Source organism: Anthonomus grandis, chromosome 7 (genome assembly GCF_022605725.1).
Source record: "Anthonomus grandis grandis chromosome 7, icAntGran1.3, whole genome shotgun sequence".
NCBI lineage: Eukaryota > Metazoa > Arthropoda > Insecta > Coleoptera > Curculionidae > Anthonomus > Anthonomus grandis.
The window spans coordinates 29,954,070-29,964,698 of record NC_065552.1 but is presented as its reverse complement, the minus strand read 5'-3'; the positions used below and the strand labels follow the sequence as shown (position 1 = coordinate 29,964,698).

Below are 10,629 nucleotides of genomic sequence, written 5' to 3'. Positions count from 1 at the left end.
ACTATTTATAAGACTATCAGTAACAAAACCCTTGATTTTTGAACCTAGTAAAAAACTCCTTTTATCTCCATTTAGAACCAGTCATCCGATGTGGAAGAACATACCCCTAGCAGCATCAATATTATCAGGGGATCGTTTATAGAAAAGGGGATTCCTGAAGAAGCCATACCGATCATGTTAAAATCAATAAGTGAATCGACACTAAAGCAATATTCCGGAACTCTTTAAAAATGGTGGCTCTATTGTAAAAACAAAAAGCTGAATATTTATAATACAAGCGTCGTTAATATAATTTATTTTTTAAGTAGTCTTTTTAATAAAAATATTGCTTATGCTACGTTAAACGCGCACAGATCTGCTTTATGGTTAATATTAAATGTTTCTAATACAGATGAACTGTTAATAAAGCGCCTTTTAAAGGGAGCTTTTCGAGTAAAACCAAGTTTTTCCAGGTATAATGTTACATGGGATCCAATAATTGTTTTAGATTTTATCGAAAAATGGTATCCTTTAGAAACGTTGCCTCTCGAAAATTTGGTAAAAAAGTTAATGATGTTAGCCTCGGGGCATCGAATAACAGACCATTTCTAAAATTAAATTAAAAAATATTTCACGCAGGGAAAATGGTATACATATATTTATAACTGAAAAATAAAAACTTGGTCTTTTCAACGAACGACCTGGTTTATGTGTTGTAAGGACATTATTTAGGTATATTGAGGCAACTCAATCAACGCGAGGAAAATTTAATTTTAACTTATAGAAAACCCTTTAAAAAAGCATCTTTGCAGTCTATAAGCCGCTGGATAAAAGACGTTATGAGAAGTAGCGGCATAAATACTGATCAATTTAAAAGTCATAGTGTTAGACATGCAACTACTTCAGCGGCTTCTAGAGCGGGAATGAACATAGATAACATTTGAAGTATTTGTTAAATTTTATAAGAGACCTCTTCAAAATGACTCAAATTTTCTAGAAGTTACGGTTAATAACAAAAATTAGCAATTAGTCTTAAATATATTTGTTTACAATAGGAAATAAATATTATGTATTTTTCTTTTTACCTATGTGTATGATAGATACATAGATATAATATCAACACTTTATTATTAATATTGTTAGTTGTTTGTGCATATTAAAATTTTCTTAAAAATTTCTTCGCTTACGTTTATTTGATTGAAACTTGACTTTTCGGGTGTAGGATCCGATATTAATTGTTTAATTCATATTAATGTTGTAATATTAATCATATGCCTAATATTCTTTTTTGGGTTACTGTTAGTTGTTGATTTTGGATTATTTTTTGATAAGTTTATCTACAGGTTTAAAGTATTAATATTGAACTACTTTAATAATTGTGTACGTACGAAAATGTATTGCTATTTCGTTGTTATTTTTATTTTATTTTATTTTTTTCTTCCAGAAAACTTCAAAAGAGTAATTATTGTTACTTTAAATAACTACGCGTGTAATCTAATTGGACGAGGATAGCGAAATATAATTAAAGGAACAAACGACTCACCTGTAGGAAGTTCGTTCCAAATTATATGAGCTATACTCGTCCAATTAGAGTCCCTCCCATATAACCCTCCCAGATCATTACCTTTTGAAGTTTTTTCCTTAACAGTGTAATGATTCACGTACGGTAGGGGATGGGACTAGCAGGTAACATTTTTGTTGGCTTTTTATATGAATCAGCTTTAAAATGTGCTCGACAAAGTTTCGATAGTGTGACTACGCGTGTAATCTAATTGGACGAGTATAGCTCATATAATTTGGAACGAACTTCCTACAGGTAAGTCGTGTGTTCCTTTAATTAATACAAAATTGGAACAGTGTGGACGCTCTACTTTTGTATCGTTTTAAGATGGCTCAGACAAAACTTTGTACAAAACCTAGCGTCTGGACCGGGCTTAAGACCGTTGTTTGAATATTTGGGTCCAATATTCAAACAATGGTAAAACGACATTATACATTACAGATTTCTACGTTCACAGATGTTACCATCGATTTTTTAATTGTCAATTTGCCCATGAGATGGCAATTGTCAACATACCGCCGAATCAAATATTAATCAAACGCAGAAATGGAAGGCGGGGCCAATCTTCCGACCACATTAATTATTTTACCTGATCCTCTCCAAAATTCCTTTTTGTTATGAATTAAAATTTGACATGCTTTTTCGGCGTTATTTTGAGCGTGTGATAGAGTTGATATCCTTGTACTTCTAGGACTTTTTAACAAATTCTAAGACCTCAAATAAGTTTAATTAAATATTAAACGGTAGGTCGGAACAAAAAGAATCCGGCAAACAAGGCGCATGTCCATTTTTCTATGTGTTTTTCTTGAATTGCTTGTTTAAACCATTGTCAACACTTTGCAACAATATTTAATAAAAGCCATTTCAAAAATAACAACAAGCAACAGAGTTCACCAGGACCATTTTAGCGCTAAAGTTTGAATTTTAATGGTATTATTAAAACGTTGGGCGTGTTCTAAGTGCTTCTCACATAGACATGCTCGAATGAGAGTGCGATATGTACGTGTAATGTGGTAGACAGAGACGGCAAGATGATAGGCAGGTCCTAGATAAGAAATTAAAGGCGTAGCCATGTTGGTTTTGACGAATATTGACATACGTCTAGTAGTCTAGACAGAAAGTCATTTGTTACAGTCGAGGTGACATGTAAACATGAGAAAAATCTCCGAAATATACGGAAGTCACATGTTTGAGTAATTATTTTTATTTTCGCGGGTTTTCGTGAGTTTTTTTGCTATTGTAGCCTTGAAACATCAGCGTGCCGCGGGTTTTTGTTTTTAGTTTTTTCGGTACTGCGGGATTTTAACTTGAGTGTCTGTGTTTCGGTCTTAGCACTCACCGTTTTTTAATTCATTTATTTATTTAGGTTCCGGTTTTTTTTTGTGTTCTTTGATGGAATTTACGGCCAGACTACCGGAACGAATCGTCTGTATCGGCAAATAATGTAAGTGTATACAGTATGTTTCTTAGATTAGCTAAAATTTGGTTGTTGTTCTGATTATAGTGTATAAACAGAAAATACCTACTAGATGGTGGCCTAGGATAGATTTGTTATATACGAACTTTACAACGTTAATTAATCTTTAAAATATTCTATATCCTTTAGGTAATAACACTTTTTATTGAGAAAAATCAAAGTAGGTACTCTGCTGTTAAATTAACCTTCATTTTGCTAATTCTCCATTAGGTGGTTGATGCATCAACTGTCAAAAAAAGTAAACAAATGGATATGTTTACATAAATTACTTTCCATAGTTTCATAGATGAAAGAAATCCCTATATTTTAATTATGTTTACATAACAATATCAATTTATTCACTTTTAAAATCAAGTTATTCAGTAATAAAATGTGGTGATGTGTTTAAAGACTATACAGTGGTTTTTGTTGTGTAATTAAAATCCGAAGAATTACTAAAATTTTCAAATTACCCTCAAGACCAGTGATGTAGCCAAAGCCTAAAGTTCTAGTAAATTCAAATAGAAATTCAAATTTATTAATCAACTTGGTCCTGTTACAATAAGAATTAATTTACAATTTCGTATTAGTTATTAAAAGTCTTTCACAATTTGACATGCACCTAGATGCATAAACACCTGTGTGTGCATAAAGTAAATAATTAAAAAAAAATGTATATGTAAATTAACCAGAACCTATAACAAACTTATAACCAAAATCAACATAACTTGACCTACACTATCAATACCAGTCACAAGCTACATTTACAAGGCGTAGATCTATTAGGTCCATGGATCAAATAATAGACTATTTTTATTTAGTACAGCCCTGTTTACAAGGCTTGATTTTGAGGGCTAAATTAAATTAAAGTTAGCATTTTGGGGCCACTGTTATTTGTTATATTTTTTGATAGCATCTTGGACAAATTTCCTGGCAATCATATAGTGGTGACTTAGAAGAACTGTCTAGAGGTTCAACTGGGACAATTGACCGAATGATGAATATCAGTAGCAGGAACAGCCTCGTGCTTGAGTCAAAAACTGAAATTATATTTTTTAGTCTTATTGATTTGATTATCACCCAATAGCACTTCTCCCAACTTTATCTAAGATTGTTGAAAGACTGGTTAAAGAAAGGGTTTTGTCATTTTTGCTTAAATATAGAATTCTAACACCGAATCAATTTGGATTTTTGAGAAATAAATGCACCAGTGATGCTATGTTTTCGCTCCTAAATAGTGTTTATTGTAGCCTAAACAATCAACACTCCACAGCTACAGTTTTCTGTGATTTCTCAAAGGCCTTTGATTGTGTTAATCATAATATTTTAATTAACAAACTGCAACACTATGGGTTTAGAGGATCTTCTCTCAAATGGTTTAAGTCATATCTTAGTTTCAGAAGTCAACTCGTGAAGGTTGATACGACAACATCTCCATGCCAACCAATTGAATGTGGTCTGCCGCAAGGTTCAGTTTTGGGCCCTATTTTATTTCTCCTATTTATTAATAACATGGCCAATCTGGATATCAGCGGCAAAATTTGTCTATTCGCCGACAATACCAGCTTTACTTGGAGCACTACAGATATCGCCTCTCTGCATGCAACTATATCTAATGATTTACTTACCATTAAGTCCTGGTGCGATTCCAATCTTCTATGCCTTAATATCTCTAAAACCAAGGTTGTATCATATAAAAGTACCATTCAACCTTTTACTCTACAAAATACCAGTTTGGATATTGTTGAATCTGTCAAGTTCTTGGGACTATATTTAGACAGCTCTCTAAAATCTAAATAAATCTCATATCGACACCTTATCCACAAAGTTAAGCTCAGCATGTTTTGCCATAAGATCTATTTCCAAAGAATTAAGCTTTTTAACATCTAAATTAGTTTATTTTGCCCTTTTTGAGTCACTTCTTCGTTACGCCATTCCATTCTGGGGTTCATGCTGTGCCACTCAATTTGAGCGCATATTCCAGTTGCAAAAGAGAGTGATATACTATTTACTGGGACTTGACAGTACAGCTCACTGCCAAGAATACTTTAAAAAACATAGAATATTAACTCTTCCTTCACTGTTTATATTTGAATCTGTTTGCTTAATCCAAAAGCATGTGTCAGAATTTCCAAAGAGGCCTTCTCATAACTATCTACTTAGAAAAGCAGAGCATGATATTTATCTGCCAACCCCACGCTCGGAATTAGTAAAAACTTCTATACTCTATAGAGCAAACAAAATGCACATTCATCTTCGCTTTACAATTAAATCTATGACAATGTTTTCCTGTTTTCGCCATGCCTTAAAAGCTTTACTATTGGAAAAGGCTTTATACATAGTAGAAGACTTCTTTCCTTTTAAATACCACACACACACTGGCTCTATTTACTTTATGGTCTCCATCCCTAGAATTAGTTATACCTATATTGTGGTAATAGTCGTTTTAACTTCAACTTATATACGCATGGATATTGGATTTAGGCTCAACCACACACGTGATTAGCCAATAAGATACCCGAAAGGTTTCACTTACCTACGTGAAGGAAAACACAGATAGAAGTTGGTTAATTCGAACTTTATTCCGTATTTCTGGTCCATTGTACTGTTTGTTTTTTATTGTTATTTTTGAGTTTTTACCAAATTTTTTCTACTAGTTGTTATTTTGCACCATTCTTTTTAGAATGTCGAATTTGGGTTAAACCCCGGGTTCCACATCTTTTAAATGTGACTATTACAGCTTTTTAATTCATTAAGGTTTCCTAGTATATATATGGAGGAGAACCAGGGTTTTACCTTCGAGCTTTGCGCCAATGAGGACAATATTTTATCTTTAGTGGCCAAAACCTCAAAAGCAAATTTGATGATGAAATGTTGGTTTCATTCATTTATGCCAGAAAACCTCTATGGGATCCGAGAACCCTTTTACAATCAAGGCATAAAAATAGGTTGAAGCAATTGTGGGAGATCAAAACTGTAAACACCAACCACTCGAGTCTCTAGTGGATGGGATAAAGTCACGGATAGGCTGGACAGCCTCACCTATCCGTAATTACGTACCAATCTGGATTTAGGCTGAATGTCTACAGAAAAGAATGAAATGAAACACAGCTAAGGGTTTAAAATAAAAACTTTTTCCTTAATGACCATCATCCTGGCTCATTTTCAATACTTCTTGTTAGCGCGAGCGTAATAACCAGTTACCAAACACATAAATAAAAGTAAATTGAAACGCCCTTCGTTTTTTCTTTATTTTTCCACCAACTTAACACTTATCGCGCTCTTGTTTAACTTACGTTAAGCTCTTCGCCCACTCTACCCGACGTAAATGCGTGATAAATTAAGTGAAAAATGATTAGCGTTTGCGTACTAATTGAAACTGGACGCCATTAGCGTGTTAAAATGCGCCTCTAAAAGTGCTAAAACGCTCCGTGTTTTCATTGTAACCTAATTCGGTTTTTATAGAGATGTGCCAATTTTAATGTCAATATTTGGTGGGTTGTGATTTGTCAATTTGAAATTAATTTTGTGTCAGCTCTTATGGAATTCAGATTTTTTTGGGGGAAATATTAATCTCACTATTTGTTAAACTTCCTGATATCTACGGTCTTTTGTGGTTCAAGTGGAGGCCTTACAATTAATCAAGCGAACAAGCATATCCAATCCAAGACTAGAAAAGTAGAGATAATGTTGCACTACTAGAATTGCAGAGAAATTATCCAGACTTACAGATTATATTGAACACTATACCCCATAAGATGTTCCTAACCAAAATCTCCTCATTCTGTTCTCCAAAATCAAATCAAATAAAGCTTTATTCGTCTAAAACACCAAGGTGTTGTTAACAAAGCTGTGGTAAAAAAAAATACATATATATAATAATAATAATAATAATAAATCATTTTATTGTTCCATAACATTTACATAGTTTATAATATTTACATACATATAATACTGGAACAAAAGGCTTTTTATTCAGCATCCCTCCCAAGGAAGGGGCTGTTAAAGCCCATGCATTGCTATACACTTTTTATTATAGCACTCAAATAACCTTCACAATAATTCCTCAATTTTTGCCAGTAACCCAATTATATATAAAGTAGGCAAAAAGACTTACATTAAACCAAACTAACAATGTGGACGAATAATAATATTATTATCTACATCTACCCTAGATCTGCTAAACTCAATGATAAAAATCTAAATTTGCTAAAGGAGTTGTTACACTAAAACATATTAGTGTAACATTAAAATAAATAAATAATAAATAGCACAACACAAATATACAAGTAAGAAATCAAAATCTAAAATATATCCATTATTATTGCTTAAACAGTACTTACATTACAAACTCAAACAATAGACATCACTATTTAAACATAACTAAGTTCAAAAATGCTCTCTAAAGTATTCCTCCAAGCTATAAAATGCCTTATGAAGCAGGATTCTTTTTACCTGCTGTCGAAAACGTTTATATGTTTGATTCTTCCGTAATGATTGGGGAAGATGATTAAATATTTGTTTGCTCTTGTAAAAAATTGAATTTTGTGTCAAACTAGAAGTAGGTATTGGTAAATTTATGTTAAAAGATGACCAGGTATTATTTAAGTTAAGAGTTAAATACAGAGTAATATTTCTTATACATTAAGCAAGCAGTCTCAAGAATAAAAATCAAAGGGAGAGTCAATATATTTTTCTTTATAAAAGAAGGCCAACATTACAATTTGTAACATTAACATGCTGTGGACCCAAATGCACATCATCTAAACTACACTTGAAATTTAAAAATAATTGTCTTTGAGATATTAAAAGACAAACGGTTAACATCACACTATGTTTTAACATTTACCAAATCCTGGTTTATCACAATGGTGAGGGCATGTGAAACTGTGCCACTCCAAAGAAGTGTAGTGTCATCAGCAAATGATGTGCACCGTACATGTTGTAGTACCAATGGTAGAGCATTTATATATATTAGGAACACCCAACTCCTCTGACTCAATTCCACCAAAACGCACTCTCTGACACCTATTAGATAAAAAGGACTTTATCCAATTTAGTATAAAACCTCTAAATCCATAAAATTCCAATTTTTGTAGTAAAATTTCATGTGAGACACAGTCAAAGGCCTTTGCCAAATCACAAAAAGCCACTGCTGCACCCTCACCATTATTAAGTCCCAGGTAAAGGTTTTTTCAGCATGTGAAAAATGGCATCATTTGTGTTTTTGCCCGACTGAAAACTAAACTGAGATTTATTTAAAACTCCCTTTGATTCTAGGAATTTAACCATTCTATTTTTCAGTAGCTTTTCCGTAATTTTAGATAATGATGGTAGTAACGATATTGGCCTGTAATTGGCCGCAATATCTTTACCCTGTTTAAAAATGGGAACAACAACCTTCTTCAGTAAATCGGGAAAGTCACCCAGTAATATAGAGCCATTATTGCAGTCAGCCAATGCAGTAAGTGTACATCTATGCAAACTCACAAAAAAACCTTAATAGAAATGTTATCCCATCCTGAAGCATTTTTCTTTTTAATTTCCGAGAGGATGTTAGAAATTTCATCGACTGTTACAGGACTAAAATAAAAAGATTGTCCAGAAACACCTTGCAGAAGAGATAATGGATTTATATTAGTTATTGGGATATTTTTGACAATTTGTGATGAAACAGAACAATAATAGGAATTCAGTTTGGTCGCATTCATTGCTGAGGTAGTGTTAATTGACTTTTGTGAACCACATAGAGCATTTACAATCCTCCACGTTTCCTTTTGCTTATTGCTTGCTGACTCCAAAATATTATTGAAATAATTACTCTTAGCTAATTTTAAGATTTCACGATATACTTGTCTGTATTTATTAAAGTAATTAATAAAAAAAATATTATGTATTAGAAATTTACGCAGGTAATGTAGGCATCTCATATTTTTAGAGAAGATCCTCAAACCCCTAGTCATCCAGGATTGTCTACGTTGAGACTTATATATGCAATGGGGAATTTACTGTTGAAAGACAATAGAGAATTATTAGATGTGCAAGGTTCCTCCCAATTCAAGCCAATCCAAGCAAGCCCGATTAAATGCCCTAAAGTTTTTCGTTGAAAAAAACTTTTCTATGGTACATTAATAACTGGTACTTGAATGATCGATCGCATTACGTTGAATTTGGTGGATATAAGTCCAATTCACATACAGCTCTGAGTGGTGCTCCTCAAGGGAGTAATCTTGCCCCCTTAATTTTTGCAATTTTTGTTAACGACATCACATCCAGTTTAACATCTGATTGTCTTTTATTTACAGATAACCTAAAATTATTTTGTACTATAGAAAACAACAACCACTGCGTTCAACTGCAAAAAGACATAGGCACCCTATCATCCTGGTGCCCAATAAATAAACTGCCTCTCAACATTAAAAAGTGCAAAATGATGTCAATCTCCAACCTTCACAATGAATTTAATTTTAACTACAACCTGGATAATTTTGCTCTTGAACGAGTTAGCTCTATCAGGGACTCGGGGGTGGAAATTGACAACAGACTAACATTCAGTAAACCCATAGATTAAGTTGTTAAAGCATCATTAAAAACTCTTGGTTTTATCATTAGGTCCATAAAAGATTTTCTGAATTTGGGAAGCCTTATTGCTTTATATAATAGCTTGATAAAATCTAAATTGCTTTATGCTGCAATGGTCTGGTTCCCTAACTATGAGGTACATATTAACAGGCTCGAGTATGTACAATGTAAATTTTTAAAGTATTTAAGCTTCAAAGATGATGGTTTTTACCCCCTTAAGAGGCTGTGATCATAGCAGAGATTCAACTTTTTAACAACCTTAAACATTGTGTCATACTAAGAAGCCAACTTTTTCTATTTAAACTCTGCTGCAATGAAATTGTTGCTCCGGACCTTTTGGGTGAATTAAATTTTTTCGTACCTCCTATACACACAAGAAGGCCAGTTCAGTTTTATCTTGAGAATACCTGTACCAACTTGAGCTGAAATGCTCCTTTATACGGAGCCTGTTCATGGTTTAACACACTAAATAGTGAGAATAACATTGACCTTTTTAATGGCTCTACAACTGCTTTTAAAAAAAAGGTGATGCAAGCATTATCTTCTGCACCACAAATTATTGGTGATTTTCTCGATTGATTACAGTTAATTCATTAAAATTCTTGATTTGATTAGTATTAGGTGGGCTGGAGGTGATTTGGGTGCTTTGGGTCAGTTTTTTTCAGTTTTTTTTCTATTGTACTTCTCATAATTGTCTTTTGTATTGGGATTTTCCTGTTGGACAATAAATGAATAAATTAAAAAAAAATAATTATAGTAATCCTGCTCTTGCTCTTGCTCCTAACTCTCATCTTTGTGAAATGTGCTGAAGAAGTGAGCCAATGTAAGCACAAGAAGACTCAGGTTTTTTATGATTTTTTATGAATTTTGAACGACAAAATGACGACAATATGCCTTGATTTCTTGTATATACAATTGAAAAACTGTGATCGATTCAGTCCCTCAAAACTTACTCTGAAAGAAACTACATGACGTGAGAACAGTTTTTATATAATGTCTAAATATTAATGGATATGGATGATACTCCTTAACACCTGATGGTCACTAAACC

The 10,629-nt window shown here is 33.0% G+C and overlaps 1 protein-coding gene across 1 annotated transcript in view; it reads left to right on the top strand.

Annotated features, from left to right (window-relative positions):
* Positions 1-2,669: 2,669 nt before the first annotated feature.
* The window catches only part of LOC126738973 (homeobox protein Meis3-like), a 96,965-nt gene continuing 89,005 nt past the window's right edge, over positions 2,670-10,629 (top strand). The window contains exon 1 of the mRNA XM_050444485.1: positions 2,670-2,984. The gene's annotated coding sequence lies outside the window, so the exon portion shown is untranslated. The remainder of the gene's footprint in view (positions 2,985-10,629) is intronic.